Source organism: Aquila chrysaetos, chromosome 2 (genome assembly GCF_900496995.4).
Source record: "Aquila chrysaetos chrysaetos chromosome 2, bAquChr1.4, whole genome shotgun sequence".
Taxonomy (NCBI): domain Eukaryota; kingdom Metazoa; phylum Chordata; class Aves; order Accipitriformes; family Accipitridae; genus Aquila; species Aquila chrysaetos.
The window spans coordinates 2,471,077-2,486,134 of record NC_044005.1 but is presented as its reverse complement, the minus strand read 5'-3'; the positions used below and the strand labels follow the sequence as shown (position 1 = coordinate 2,486,134).

General features: G+C 46.9%; 1 long non-coding RNA gene across 1 annotated transcript; it reads right to left on the bottom strand.

Annotated features, from left to right (window-relative positions):
- Positions 1 to 4,161: 4,161 nt before the first annotated feature.
- On the bottom strand, positions 4,162 to 13,861 carry LOC115350509. The gene is made up of 2 exons (XR_003926471.2): positions 13,483 to 13,861; positions 4,162 to 5,625 (listed from the first exon to the last, which is right to left on the bottom strand). It is a non-coding gene; the product is annotated as an uncharacterized LOC115350509 (long non-coding RNA).
- Between the last annotated feature and the right edge of the window lie 1,197 nt (positions 13,862 to 15,058).

The following is a 15,058-nucleotide window of genomic DNA, read 5'->3' as shown; positions in this document are numbered from 1 at the left end:
TTTGAAAGATGCAGGACTTGGGCTAAAGCAAACATATCCCTGGATAAATATGAAGGCATGCGAAAGATGAATAGTTCGACACTTTGCAGTTCCAGAGTTAATCTTATAAAATGTCTTAGTACAAGGTTTTATGTGTAAGACAAACAATTTTAAAGAAACATTTTCAGTTGCTATTACTTAATCTGAAATCAATGCCTTGCTTACATGAAATAGAAAAAAAGACTACTTTACAGTTGTCTGATTTCATTCCTCAATAATAAAAATTGATCCATCTTTCTTTGAAAGTAAGGGAAAAAACCCAGCATAACTGTTCTCAGCAACACTTGTGTAACACTGTTACCTGAAATATCACAAAATAACTATTAATAGTAATTAATTCTACTAAAATACATTGTCCCCTAAGAGACTGGGTCAGCTACTGTAATGCATATTAGCAAGCAGCTCCTGCCCTGAGGATTTTACTTTTCAAAAAGGTTGACGGAGAAAATTAGATGAGTATGAGCATCTTCTCTACTACTTCAGTGAGAAACTGAGGCATAGATTCAGTGCATGGCCACCCTCGTTCAAGGAGTCTCTGCTGGAGTAAAACCCATCCCCAGACCCACAGTGATTTCCAGCAAAGTGATGACTATCCTAATAGTTGTTAAGGCTGGTGGCAAGACTGTATTCCCGAGTTTAGTTAAAACTTCTCCATTTAAATGACAGTAAATGAGTGCCTGTCTCTTGGATAAGCCATTTGTTGGATAAGAATCCTGAAAAAGCTCATGAACTTTATTCTGGACTTTCAACATCAGTAAATATCTCAAGGCTGCTGTCCAGGTAAGCCAATGGGAAATGTAAATGCAACATCATGAAGCTAATATATGTAAGTTGTGGACACTTGGTAGCCTCAGTTCACTGTGGCTTAGTTTTACCTCCTCCAAGGGTCTATGGTGAACGACAGTTGTCCTAATTCTGAATCAGAGCATCCACATGGGGAGATTCGCAGTTGGACCAGATGATCATTGTAGGTCCCTTCCCTTTCCTTCCCTTCTCTTCCCTTGATTAATGAGCTTAGTCTTCATGCTTTGGGTTACTCTTCATGCTTTGGGTTTCTACATCTCTGCTTTCTTGTGTGTTCCTCTGCAGAGAAGATGACACTGAACTTCGCCGCACGTGCCCGGCATTGGGCATCAAGATGGAGGATCTAAAGTCTTTATTAGGCAAATTGCTGGGTGTTTCACTAATGTTACTGCCACATGGCAGTGCTTGAGTTTCTCAAAGCCCTCACTTGCTGATAAGAAAACACTGAAAACATCCACTTATAAAACATACTTTGAACAGGAAAAAGTGGCAATTTAGATTCTTGTGCTTTCTGCTCTTTGCAGGCTACGCCGTAGAGGCAAGTAAACAGTCAAGGCTGTGATCTGAAGTGGCACAGTAGATGTGCATCCTGAAAAGCAGTGCATCCTGCTGCTTCTGTGCTTGAGTTGTGCTATAATTGATGGGTAGGTGCAAAATGTACACGTTTAGCTGGGAAAGGGCAGAGCAGTGTGCTTACAACACAGCATCAGAGGTGACTGAAACAGGCAGAAGAGCCTCGTTCAGTTAGAAACGGCACCTCGGACTTGGCCTGTGCCGGGGATGGAGAAGGCACCGCAAAGCACAGCTCTGCAGCGGGGAGACGTGCCCCCGGCTGACGGCATGTGGGAAACGGCTGGAGCCAGGGGCAGGCTCAGCACTCGGCAGTGAAGTAATTAATTAAGCAGTGATGAACAGCATGACAGACCCGTGAGGAAAGGAACATAACCAGTGTGGAAATGTCTGATAAATGGGAGGAAACATGACCGTGAAAGGTGTCCCTTGCTGCCACCAGTGGCCCCTGACAGTGATGCCAGGGGAGGTGGCAGAGCCCCGAGGACAAAGTCAGCACTGTCCACCTGGAGCTGCCAGCCGTGGACCCGGCGTGCCGAGACCAGAACATGCAGCTGCGTTACGAGATGTCCCTTAAGTCCCCTCCGTGGAGAACTTACAACCTCCAGCAGAAAGTAACATAAATACATCGGATCGATTTCCTTGAACTCGCATAAATCTATGAAGTCAGCAAAGCCACACTGATTTACTTCCCGTGAGGAAATGGCCAATAAAGATGATGTTTAATCACTGTCTCTCTCCTCCTGCATGACACACGAATCATTCTCTGTTGCCCTCATTCTGCAACCAACAGCTTGGGCTTGTCCACAGCCCCTTGCAGGAGCCCAGAGGCGAGAAAGAGAAATGTCAGCATTGCCCACATCGCTGCCGAGCTGCTCCAGAAGGCAGCTCCCCTTTGGACTGGTCTCATTTTACACTGTAATTTGGCTTTAACCTCCTACCCATACTCATTGCTTTCCCTTTTCTGCTGTGTTAAACACTTTTCTAACCCAAAACCAGGAAGCCCAGGGCCAGCTGCAGCGTGGTTGAGAGAGGGGCTCTCAGCAAAAGATCAAGTTCATATAAAGGGAAAAGCAGAGCGAGACGCTGGACCCTTGGGGGAATCGAGTCGCTGGAGATCCCGTGGATGTCTCCATCCTCTCCCGCATCTCCATCCACGCGGGGAGGCTCTCAGCAGAGCCCAGTCACTGAGGAGGGGCTTTGCCTCCAAGGGCTTTGCCTTCCCCTGTTTGCCTTATTTATGAGCCTGTGTCCATCACCTGCGTTGGGCTTGGGGCAGACGAGCTCCCGCTTCAGCTGCTGGCACAACCCCAGCAGCCCTCCCTGGGGCCATTTGTGCAGAATTAGGCCATTTTCAAGCCTCCCAGTGTTTGCCTAAACCAGAACAGAGCCTGTCCTCTGGGAGAGCGTTTGAACGAGCCTCTTCCTGATCTGGTTTGGCTGTGCCTGATGGGGAGTTCAGATGGGCAGCTATGGCCATCTCCTCAGGGACTGAGAAGGAAAAGGAAAAAAAGGGAAAGGAAAGGGAAAGGGAAAAAGGAAAAGGAAAAGGAAAAAAGGAAAAGGAAAAGGAAAAAAGGAAAGGGGAAAGGAAAAGAAAAAGGGAAAAGGGAAAAAGGGAAAGAGGGAAAAGGGAAAAGGGAAAAAGGGAAAGAGGGGAAAAGGGAAGGGAAGGGAAGGGAGAAGGGAAGGGAGAAGGAAAGGAAAGGAAAGGAAAGGAAAGGAAAGGAAAGGAAAGGAAAGGAAAGGAAAGGAAAGGAAAGGAAAGGAAAGGAAAGGAAAAAAATCAGCACAGGATCCTGAGATCCCACAGAAACCTTATTCCATGTCTGTTCTCCTTTTTTGTATCAAACACAAAAGGAATCTTCCCTTTCACACAAACCCCTCTGTTTTCTAGTCTTTTTAGGAATTTGGTGTCACACTCTGACTCTGGAGTTTCAATGAGCACATCTTTAATTTCAACTGGCTTAACATGTGTTATTAAACTGAGCTAATTAACCCAAAATACATTCTTAGTGAAAACAAAGCTGTTCCTAGTTTTCAGAGGAAGGTACCAAATCAAGGAGCAGATTATACCTGTGTTAAACCAGTAGACAAGTTTTAAATAATTTTCTTTTTACAAAGTGACATCTTAATCCATGCAGTGGAAAAGGGCACACCTGCACACCACTGAGTTTTGACAACATAGCCTTACATAAATGGGAGATAAAATGCATTAGTTTAACCCTCCTCCAGGGCCCATACCTTCTTATGCCACCAAACAGAGTCATGATCAATCAAGAGTCCGTAGTCTCAGCCCACTTTTTGTAATATCTTCATGAAGTAAGGCACTTCCATTAGTGTGATGTACTGTGTTTTCACATATACACTATACCCCTAGCTATAGCCTTGACCAGCTGCATGGCAGGAATAAATACAGAGCCATGTCTTACCTGTATTTCCCAATAGGATAGCTAATGCTCCTCAGTGCTCGGTAGTGAAGGCTTGTCTCTTTTGGGCTGTGCAAAAACACCTCTAGGAAGAGGTACAAAAGCTAAAAATTGCCTTGTCTTCACTAGAATCTTAACTGGAGTAAAGTCAAGAGCACATCTATTATATTCATAGTAAAGACAAGTCCTTCATCATCTGCTTGTAGCATGGTACTTAGAACATCAAGAGGTAACGGCATTGGAAATTGGTGCAATCAGTTCCCAGAACACAAGCCTTAACACAGTAAAGGGGAATAACAATAACACAAAAATAAATTGCTACAGTTATAGCTGTTTTATTTCTCTCATATTGGTAGAAATTTAATATCCCACTAGAGCTATTTAGTTGTTTGTTTTAAAGTTAACTTTGTCCTTTAGGAAAGAAATTGGGAAGAAACTGTGTAGATTTGTCCAATATCAGAGAAACATAAATCTTCCCTACTTAAGCAGTCAACGGTCCCTGCTTCTCCTGCAGCCAACATGGAGGCTGTCCTGGAGAGCGTTACTCATGCCGTCTCACGTACTATACTTAAACGAAGGAAAAAAGAAACCTCCTATGGGAGAACTATCCCATGTGCAATGCTGTTGTCCAGTGTACAAAGCAAGAACCAGATGCTGGGATGCTGCTGCTCCTACTTGCAGGATGAGGAGCCCCGAGCTGTGGCAGAGCAGAGTTGTCCTGTCTGAGCATCCCAGGTACCCCACGTACCTGTTGGCGAGAGACTCTGCAGGACACACATCACCCTGGGAACAGCAGCTGTCTTCTCAGACCAAAGGTCCAGTTAATCCAGTGTCCTGGCCCTCACGGTGGCCAAAAGTGGATGTGCAGGGACGAGTATAAACACAGGGAAAAGACGTGCTATCCTTGCCTAGGTACTCCATCCTCCAGCCATTTGCAACTCATGAACTGAACAAGAAGTAGTGTCTGTGTAGCTAGTGACTCTTCAAGAATTTCTGCTCCATGAATTAGTCCAGGCTCCCCCTGAAGCTGTGTAGTCTCATTCTGGAGTTGCGAACACTGGCAGAAACCCATTTCTCTTGTTGGCTTTTCCACAAAACCTGTCTCTCCTTGGTAGACCTCCAGTGTGACGCCAAAGGTCAGACTCTGTGCTTCAGACAGGCACAATTTAGGGAAAAATAATGAGAAAATCAGCATAAAGGAAAAAATATCCAGCCGAAGACAGTCTGACTGGCTCTCACCCACAGGTGCCCTTTATTTTCACATGAGCTCATGTTATACTGATGATGCTACTGATCCTTATAACAAATTCTTCCTGCTATTTGGGACTGCGTTAAGTGGTGCCTGACCAAATTGCCCAAAAAAAGAAAAGTCTCGAGAGGTTGGCTGGCCTGATGGGAAAGCATTGGACAAAGACTTGGGCTCTAATGCTGGCTGTGCTTGTGGGCAAGTTCCTTCACCTTCTGTGCCTTTCTTTCCCTTCCTCACCTTGGTTCATCTTATGTGTCCTGAAAGTGAGCACCCACGGCAGGGTAGTGTCTCACGAAGGACTTGCCCTTGGATCATCTCTGTCCCATATTTGTGGGTTTAGAGGAGTCTGCGTGCCTCAAGGCCTTCTGTTCCCACCTCCCCTCCGCTTTCTCATTCCCAAATGCTGTGAGAAGAAAACGATGCCGTGCTGCAGTACTGCTTCACAAATCCCAATGCCGATTCGGGTCTGTCTTTTGCTTTGCAGAAATACTTTCAAGAACAAGTAGCCAGAACCTCTACAGCTACAAATCACTGCTGTAAAGCAACATTTATAAAATGAGAGACCATGTTCTGCAAAACACTAACCTGCAAAAATGCCACTGAGCCCCAGACACAGTGCCAGGTAGCCTGGAGAGGACTGCAGCCACGAGGGCAGCCAAGGAAATCAGCACTAATAGGGACACGGTGTCACATTTGCATCCAGCATTTATGACCCCATTGCCACTGACTAGATACAATTTTGGTGTCTACACTGAAAACCTCATGGGCATCAGGAGTGCATGAGACCCGAAAAACCTGCTTGTAATGAGACTTGAGATGGGTCTGTTTAGAGAAGGCGTAGAGGTGACTTGCTCATCATTTACAAGTACCTACATGTGACACATTTTCTGATGAGAGAGGGCTCTTTCATCCAGCAGGAAAAGGAATAATTAAGGATAATATTTAGTACCTGGACCTGGAAAAATTCAGGCTTGAAATGAGGTGGAATTTTCAACAAGAAGAGTAGCTAGCCACTCAAACAATTTATTTAGTGGTTCTGACACCACTCAAAGGCCTTAAATCAAGTTTGAATATGATTGTGGGAGCTCTGCCATTAGCAGAAGCTGCAGGCTTGATGCAGGCTATTTGGGCAAGGGGTTCTGACAGGGGAGGAAGATAACCCACATCATAAGCCAGCTCAGTTCAAGCTGAAGGTTTTCAAGTAGTGACTTCTCTGATCCCCCAAATGGCACACTTTTAGCAACTTTAAACAAGAGGAAGTTTCACACAATACAATAAATATTTTAAAACAAAGACCCACAATACATCTAAGGAGCTTGAGTTTTGAAGGAAAAAAAAACTTCAGTATTTTTCTGGGGTTTCAGCTCTTCAACAATACCCAAGATCAGAGCAACATTTTGCTGAAAAGTTCAGCCTCTGGTTAAATGTCACTACGTTGGCAAATTTCCTAAAGGTCTTGGCCAGCTGGCTGCACTCAAAGTTTGTGAACCTTCAACCCTTTGGGTTATTTCCACAATTTCTTTGTTAAAAGTAACTAGCATTGATTTGCATCAGTTAAGCACCTGGCTCCTGTTTTTGCCTTGTTTCTCTATGCAGTTGCAGAAACTGTAATGTTACTTAGAATCAAAATTTTACACTCATTGATGTGTAGCAGGCACATACCATTAAAAGAGTTTTACCAGAAAAGATTATCCATCACTTTAAATAGGTCATGCATACACTTAGCATATGTTACATTAATTCTCTTACATGCAGCCAATCACACTGGCTAATTGAAAATTTCTGTAGTCACAACCAAAGAAAGTAATTTCTCTGATGATTAATAAGCAGGGAGTCCGGGAAAAGAGGAGAAAAAAGAAGCAGGAGCATGAAAGAGGAACCAGACTTGGTGGGAAGTTCAAGAAGAGCTGCATCCTACAATGGACCCTCCAGTTGCTGGGGTAATTTATATTTAAAAGTCTCCATCTCCACCTTGCACCTGGCAGCCCTGAGCAGGGAGGGACCCCTCAGCATCTTCTCCCAGGTCCTGCCATCTGCTTGGGAAGGTGAGTACTGAGGATCAGACCCATTTCAGAGTTTAACACCTCCCAGGGCTCACCGAGTGGAGGAGTGGAGGGGAGCACTGAGATGCCGTTGTTGGGGACGTGGTTAATGCGTCACTTAGCATGAATTCAACCAAGACATTTTTTCCTTCTAATTACGCCCATGGCTTTCTTCAGCTGGGTTAAACTCCTTCTTAATGCCAGGTATTTTTAACCACTGCCCTTTGCAAACGCTGCACCAATGTCCTTGTTTATCAAATTTCAGGTCAGAACAAGTTTTGCTGAATTCTTAAAAGTGACAGAGCAAATGGCTTCAGCCTTGCCTGCTGACATACCACCACATTACATGTCTGCGTCCCCTCTGAAATATAGGAAGTGTTCCCCAGTTGCACTGGCAGAAATGGGAGATGAATCAATTCCTCTGCATTTGTTCCCAGGCGCCCGTAGTTGACTGTCAGGACTGGGCTCAGTCCTTCTAGAATTGATTAAGCCCCTTCCTGGCAATTACGGTCACGCACACACTTCCAACATCACCGTCCCGGGCTGTGTAGGCGATGTCTAGTTCGGTGCCAGCGGATCTGCACCAACTCTGAGCACTCCTCCACCTTGTTGCCTTCCCTTCAGACTCTGAAATGCTGCAACGGTTTGCAGGGCAACTCGGTATGGGAATATTTTTTTGAGACACGCTGTAATACCAGTTAAGGACAGATGATCTTGCAGGGACGGGCTGAATTTGTCGTTGATGTCTGCACACCTCCTGGGCAGTCCGTCGCTTGTTGCTTGCTACTGCAGCGGGTTTAAAAGCTAGAAGACCTGTGCCAGGGGGTGGCCTTGGGGACCTGCCTTCCTCCGCGTCTGAGCAAGGTCCTGGGCTCTGGGGCTGGCTTGACCCCGGGGGGAGGACCAGCACCTCTGTCTGCAGTCTCTGCAGGGGATGCTTAGACAGGGCAAATGTGACCAAAAAGCAGCAAAACAGGAGCCATCAGGGGAAGCTGCTTCAGGCATCCTTGTAGGAGCACGGGCTAGCGGCTCTGGGAGCCAGCAATCAAATCGCAGCTCCAAACTGTGAGTTTCCCTTTAACAACTGCAAACCCGACCTGAATGAAGATAATAAACACATTCCCTTCCTACCAGAGCATCTCCCAGAAAGGTAAATCCCAGTTTGCATTTAAATCATGCTCGTTTCACAGAAATTCCCTGAAGAAGCCCCTGGCAGTGAGGAACTGCTTCCACCCACTAGATCCGTGAGCATCGCATTGCTCCGGCATCTCCCAGCGCACGGCACTTTTAGTAGACTGTGCCTGGTTTCCCCTGTAATGAGTACCAGGTCTAAATGAATCCAATTTATTTTGAGATGCTTTCAAGAGCTGCTGCTTTGCATTTCCATTGCCCACCACTCCCTGTGAAGCTTCCCTTGCTTCAGCAGTAATGTCATTTGGATATTAATTCACCAAGTGCCTACCTAGTGTCCCTCTTCATTAGCCAAGTACATCATTTATGGAAAGGCTTTAATTAATGAAGCCAGAATTGCCCTTTGCTATGTTATTTTCATTTCCTTGGGCCAAGCAAGGTAGCGCCCAGCTTGCTCTGTGCTTGGAGACATCTCCTGTTAACGTCACGGAGAGCTTCGCCCGTGTTGGCACAAGGTACTATCTGAGACAGCTGAATCCAGGGTGGGATATCTCAGCTGGAGTAGGTCTAAGAGGGGACTGGGGGTGCAGAGAGAGGTCCTGGGCTGAGGATTGTGCTCATTTACAGCAGCTGTTACATATCTCCTTATGCGGGTCCACAGATCTGACTGGCTCTGTGATAGCCGCTATAATAGACCATCAAAGGACAGCTTCGTCGTGACATTCATTCTTCTCCACTGTCAGCAATCTCCTCTGCTCTTCTTCGGCAGGCACACAGCTCCCAAAGTGCCCCGAACAAAAGCAGTATATGCATTTTTACACAGCGTGAAGATCAGCTGCTAAGAAATGTGCTGCAGCCCACTCCCCAGCTGTGCTCTGAACATCTGCATCCACCCGCCAGGAGCACGCTGCCGGAGGAGGGCACTGCCTCCTTTGCGAGAGCTCAGCGTTATTCACAGCAAAGCACAAGATCTTGAATTGTCATCTCAAGTAAAATCCATGCCAGGACCTTCTTCATCTGTGCGGCGTTTTCTCCTCCCACCAGCTCCGCCATGGCTCCGGCTCTTGCCTCTCTGCTGGGAACACAGCACTCCCCAAACCACTGAAGTCATGCAGCTGTAGGTGCAAAAAGTGCCAAACGCCACCACCTCACAGCTTCCCTTGTTGAGTGGAGCCCATCAACACGCCTGCCAGGAGCAGAGCCCAGCCACCCCTGCTCTGCTCGGAGCCCTTCCCAGGTGCAGATGCTGGGAGACCCACATCCCAGTCCACCCCCATTCTCCACCAGCCCCACGCTGACCCCACTTCGTGCTCTACCCAAAGCCCTGGAGCTTGCTCACGTCCTGCTCATGGAGCTCAGTGGCTTCTGCACATGGGCTGGGGTGCCGGAGCGATGCTGAGACAGGCTGAAGACACTCTCCTGTACGGGGCTTGCAACCCATCTTCATCAGAGCAGCCGATTCATGACCTGGCTTCTAAGGAAGCATGGAGGCCAAGCCGAAGCTGGATTAATGTAGCGATGGATGCCCTTGAACAAGACCAAGGACTGGCCACAGAGCAGAGCCTGGTGGGAATGGAGATGGCAGGTGCCGGCCAGGAGTATTGCTGGTCCCGGAGGATAACGGGAAGTCCTCCGTGTTGTGCCGCACAGTTTCATTTTAAATGATTGCTCTATCTGACTGAGCCATTCTGCGCTGAACAAGGCTGTTGCTTTCTGCTGCTTTCAAGCGGCGCAGATTTAAAGCTATAAAAGAATAACTGCATTACGGTAGGTCTGGGGTGGTAAGTATTAAAGCTCTTTAGCCTTTCCCCTTTAAGGGGATTGTTTAACAAAGACAGTCCCACTCACCACTTTACTCCATCTTTATGCTAAAAGGTACCAGTAGACCAGAAAATTATTTTAGATTTCAAAGGAGCTTCATTTCTGGAAGGTGCCTCTGAGTTTTCTCATCCATAACCACAGAGAGGGAAGGTTTCTGAATGGCAATAACAATCTGTTGCTGCATTCACTTCCAGAGAGATATAACACAGTGAAAGACATCCTTCTGACAAGACTCGCTGAGGAATAGCACGCTGAAAGCATTCAAGGCAACTGGGGAAGAAATGTGAGCCAATATTTCAACCAGGTTCCTAAATCATCGCATTTTCGCAGCAGCATCAGCGACACAAAAATGAAGAGAAAACACAGAGACCTGAAATCAGTGGCAGCTTTAGGTCACTGCAAATGCTTTAAATAGCCTCCTTTCACAATTCCAGCTGTTTATGCAAGTTGATATTCTTTAACTTCACAGTTTGTCACAGCTTATTATTCATGGTTGCATTGTTGTTCCTTCCCCAACGAGGGGAGCAAAGCTGAGGAGGGGACTGGACCCCAGCTCCCGGGTGAGCAGCATGGCCAGCTAGGAAGCTTTCACCTAAGTAAGCTTGGTTTTGTAAGCCATGGGAGCAAGCTGGCTTTTTGGCAGAATTGTGGTTGGTTTCAACTGCTAATAGCTCAAGAATTTGGTGGCTTTGATTCCTATTTAATTTCAGTATAATGAACATCACTTTTACTATTTAACCTCCTTGTATTCGGCAGTAGATTTAATGTTGCAAAGCACAATTCATCAGTCCTGGAGGAGCGTAATATGCCCAAATGCTGTTATAGATGGTAGTAGAAGGGCCATGTTCTGGCACAGCCCCTCTAATTTATTTAGGTACTTACATGGCCTTCATCACCATAGTTACCTGAGTGCTATCATTAATGAATTCATTAACATTAAAGTGCTTTGTGTGATTTTACCCTTGGAGGGGAAGAAGTATTGTGCCTGGTTTGCTGAGAGAACTGAGGCAGAAGGCAGAGGGACAAGCTTGGTGTCACACAGAAAGTCTCTATCAGGTGCAAGAAGCAAAGCAAGTTCATGCAAGCCCAAATGCAGGGCCACAACTGCAAAACGTGTTTCTTTTCCACTTCTGAGGATTGACGATCAACATAAGTAAAACGTAATTACTGGTAGTTCTCTGCCCTAGGATGACTATTGCACCAAAAACCTACACGTGCATTACAACTCTTATGAACCATCATATCTGCATTTCCAATACAGAAAAAATGTTGTATTTTCATCTGTATTGGGTTTGCATGGCAAAGGTTTGGTAGTGGTGGGGCTACAGGGGTGGCTTCTGTGAGAAGCTGCTAGAAGCTTCCCCCATGTCCAACAGAGCCAATGCCAGCTGGCTCCGAGACGGACCTGCCGCTGGCCAAGGCTGAGCCCATCAGCAAAGGTGGTAGTGCCTCTGGGAGAACAGATTTAAGAAGGGTGAAAAAAAACAATTGAGTGACTGCAGTCAGAGAGAGGAGTGAGAACATGTAAGAGAAACAACCCCGCAGACCCCCAGGTCAGTGAAGAAGGAGGGGAGGAGATGCTCCAGGCGCCGGAGCAGAGATTCCCCTGCAGCCCGTGGGGAAGACCATGGTGAGGCAGGCTGTCCCCCTGCAGCCCAGGGAGGTCCATGGTGGAGCAGATCTCCACCTGCAGCCTGGGGAGGACCCCACGCCGGAGCAGGTGGGTGCCCAAAGGAGGCTGTGACCCCGTGGGAAGCCCACGCTGGACCAGGCTCCTGGCAGGACCTGTGGCCCCGTGGAGAGAGGAGCCCACGCTGGAGCAGGTTTTCTGGAAGGACTTGTGACCCTGTGGGGGACCCACGCTGGAGCAGTCTGCGCCTGAAGGACTGCAGCCCAGGGAAGGGACCCATGCTGGAGCAGTTTGTGAAGAACTGCAGCCAGCGGGAAGGACCCACGTTGGAGAATTTCATGGAGGACTGTCTCCCGTGGGAGGGACCCCACGCTGGAACAGGGGAAGAGTGTGAGGAGTCCTCCCCCTGAGGAGGAAGGAGCGGCAGAGACAACGTGTGATGAACTGACCTCAACCCCCATTCCCCATCCCCATGCATCTCTGGGGGGAGGACGTGGAGAAAATCGGGAGTGGAGTTGAGCCAGGAAGGAGGGAGGGGTGGGAGGAAAGAAGGTGTTTTGAGATTTGGTTTTATTTCGCATTATCCTACTCTGGTTTGATTGGTAATAAATTAAGTTAGTTTTCCCCAAGTTGAGTCTTGTTTGCTTGTGACGGTAATTGGTTGAGTGATCTCTCCTTGTCCTTATCTTGACTCATAAGTCTTTCATTACATTTTCTCTCCCCTGTCCAGCTGAGGAAGGGAGTGATAGAGCAGCTTTGGTGGGTACCTGGTGTCGAGCCAGGGTCAACCCACCACATCATGTTATGTCTGTACCTTCACAACTGGCTTTTAACTATTGTAATTTGCACTTCCGCAGAAACCTCTGACTGACCAGGCGTTAAACACAGCACTGGAGCATGGTTTGTCTAGCCCTGCTTGGCAGATGCTCTGGTCCCATCAGCTGGGACAAGGCACAGCTGGGGGGATGCCATGAACTTTTGCGGTATTTCACATCACCTTAACCTGTAGGCATGGAATGTTTTAGTCAATTTTCTGGGTGTGAAACTTTACTTCCTAGATAAATCCCCAAGAGAATGAGTTCTGACTCTTGCCAGAGGAAACAATTATCACGGCTGAACAATAACCATTTTGGTTGGCCTTTTTACCTCCCAAAACTCTTGGTAGAAAAGCAGTCACCATCTTCACACCCTGTTGAAGCTAGCTCTGCCTTCACATTCCCAGTGATTTTGGGGCTTTTTGTTTTAAGATTAAGAGAGCTTAGTGGGTGTGAACAATGTCCTGGCTCTTTGGGAAAACTGTGCAAACAGATGAATCAAGCAAAGGTTCCTAGAAGTTGAAATATGTGAATTTGTCCCAACTGTAAGAAGAAGGGTTCGTTGTCCTTGGGGATACTCAGAAGTGAACTGGCCCCAGCCCTGAGCTACCTCATTTAACTTTGCATCTGGCCTGCTTTGAGAAGGAGGTTGGGCCAGGTGACTTCCAGAAGTCCCTTCCAACCTAAATTACCCTTTGCTACCATTAATTTAATATCTGGTCAAATATCACTGACTGCAAAATCATAATAAAGCTATTTCACTTGGGTTTTAAGAAATACTAAGTTAATCTAATAAGAAAGTAATTCATCACTTCCAAGTCCCATCTAGCAGAGTAAGGAGTACTTACACTGAGCTTGGATAAGCCAGGGGAGGTGGGCAACACGCTGGCTGTTTCAGTTCAGTGCTAATAAATGCAAAATCATTAGGACTCTTGCAAAGACCTTGTCTCACCTTGGGCTGGTCAAAGATGCCCTCTCCGATTGCCACAGTGACCTCTGCTAAACATCTTGCTTTTCAAGTCATCTAACGCCTTCACAATAAACTGGTCCTCTTCAGTGCTAGCAATGCCTCTCACCAAGGAAACTTCCCTGTGGTTCATCAGCAGGCATCTCTGGGAGGTATTTGTCCCATTTATCCTAGCCTTTTCCCAGTCAGCAGGTCTGCAACAGGTTGGTCTCTCTCCAGGGTGTCACGACCAGGGCTGGACAGACCAGGGAGTCAGGTTGAATTCGGAATTCCATCAGGCTAAGTTAAGGTGAAACGACACAAAACGATCAGTTAAACATTTTATTCATGGCAGAAGCAGCCTGAACTTGGGAGGCATAAAAGTAGGTGGCGGGGTTTCTCACAACAGGAATTGGCATGGAACTACCTCAGTAAACCGTGTAACCCGTGGTAACCATATACACCAATTCAGGGAATGAGGAGATGCCTCCCATCAGGTCAGGAGGTTCAGAGCAGACCCCCTCGCTTTCTAGACTCCTCAGAGAGGAGCCCAGGGGTGGCTGGATCCACTCCTAGTCCCAGACTTGGTCAATGGTTTTATGTCTAAAGGGATGAGGTGTAGGGATTATGGAAAGGAAAGAGAAAGAGAGAGCAAGACAGAAGGAGAAGAAGGAAAAGAGAAAGATCTCACCGGTCCTGGGTCCAACGTTGGTCTAAAGGTCCAGTTCTGGTAGGCACGCGTGCGTGGGGCTTCAGTTTGTGTCTTTTTATCATCTCCTTGACCCTCCTTTGGACAGGCATTCTAACTCATTAGACTAATTAGGTGTCATGAGCGGTTTGTGCTTCCAGAACCTTCGGGAAATGGGTCAGTGGGCTTGGGGGTCGTTTGGGGAGGAACTTCCCCTTCCCTGCAGACACGACCATGGTTTGATCTTTGGCCATGCAGGGTGAGCTGCCCTGCTTGGCACATCAGAACAGCACGTCACATGGGTGCTGATCGGCTTCTTTTCACCTGTGGTTCCTTGCTAGGCAGGGTTCCTTGTTATGCAGATTTTGTCGTTATGCAGAACTTGCCCCACCACAACGTTTAGGACATTAACCATTTCAGTCTCTCTCCAGGGCACTCGGCTTACCCCTACAGATGCTCCTCTCCCATAGGCTGCACGTGGAGCCAAACTCCTTAGCACAAGCACCTAAGTTAGATTCCCCAAATTTCTGCAACTACTACTGATCTGTAGTTCTTTTTCTGATGTCATTAATGTCCATATTAAATAGGACCTGTCAAAGACATATTTGTAGTGATCTCTAGCAGTCACCTCTCTCCATCCCAAGCCACCCCAGCTGAACATACAGACACTTTCCCTTTGGCCAGCACCCTAACGATCTGGCAATGTAGGTATTAATCCCCAGCACCTCTACCTTCAGTAATAATTTCCTGTGGAGAACAAAGTCAAATGCTTTACTTACATTAGATAGCCTCGATCTGCTGCATTTCTCTTATCTAAGGAACTGGTTTGATATTAAAAAAAAAGATATGCAATGTCTCTGTTGTAATCTAACATTGATAAAACCATGATGTAAT